Source organism: Penaeus monodon, chromosome 24 (assembly GCF_015228065.2).
Source record: "Penaeus monodon isolate SGIC_2016 chromosome 24, NSTDA_Pmon_1, whole genome shotgun sequence".
Lineage (NCBI taxonomy): Eukaryota > Metazoa > Arthropoda > Malacostraca > Decapoda > Penaeidae > Penaeus > Penaeus monodon.
Window position 1 is genome coordinate 25,335,298 of NC_051409.1, and position 958 is coordinate 25,336,255.

General features: G+C 33.6%; 1 protein-coding gene across 1 annotated transcript in view; it reads left to right on the forward strand.

The window, feature by feature from the left end:
- LOC119588669 (uncharacterized histidine-rich protein DDB_G0274557-like) overlaps positions 1-958 on the forward strand; it is a 10,847-nt gene that overhangs the window by 8,573 nt on the left and 1,316 nt on the right. The gene's annotated exons all lie outside the window — the stretch shown is intronic.

Here is a 958-nt window from a genome sequence, read left to right on the forward strand (position 1 = left end):
GATTTCAACTGATGACAAAGTCATCTCTCAAATTTGCTAATCCATACGATTTTCACTTAAAAAGAATAATAAGATTTGAGGTAAACGGGGAATATAAGGTTTTGATTAATGAAAAGATTATTTAACAGTATTAATATTTCATTGTGCTTATTTTGCAGAGAAGAAAGGTCATTCAAATATCTGAATAATGTAGGAATTATTTCCTTGAATAATATTGAAAAGAAAACAAACTAATGTTAAAAACACAACACATTTATTTTTGGATTCATAAATGTTAAATATTGGCTAATTAACATCATAATCTGTATTCACTTCGATGTAAAATTTTCATAAGATTAATTCACTCATTTGAGAGAGTCAACTTTACTGTGGCTTAAACAAAATATAACCAAGAAAAAAGTATATTATCTCCGAGGGAAAACATGACAATGCAAGGAAATATTTGCGGTAAATTCGTTGCAGAAAAATACAAAATAACATTCAACCGTAGATTGCATTAGCAACTTGGCGTGGGTCGCTTTTTAATGTGAATTTTATGTCAGCGAGAGAATTAATGTCGGTATTACCTCCTCCGGGATGATGTCGACAGAAAAATAAATGGTTTCCACCTGTCTTGTACTCCCGTGAGGCGAGGTGGGTAGACGCCTATGTGCAGCAACGAATTCGAGAGTGGATCACAGTGTAAAGTGTAAAATCAAAAGTTTAAGATGGACATTCATATGACCCTTCTGTATGTATAGAAGAGAAATATGATGTTGAGTAACGTTAGCGTTAGAGGTAGGATATCTGTTTGAATTTGTTTCTGTTTGCTAGCAAATCGATATCAATATCTTGCAGCCAAGAATAAAACTCAGGGACCAGCGACGCCTGTCGTAAGGACTAATTCTTTAACAAGGCTCCATGTCTCGAAGGGCAGGAGGGTAAAACTTTAAATCTTTTAATTTCCATAAGTTTCGTA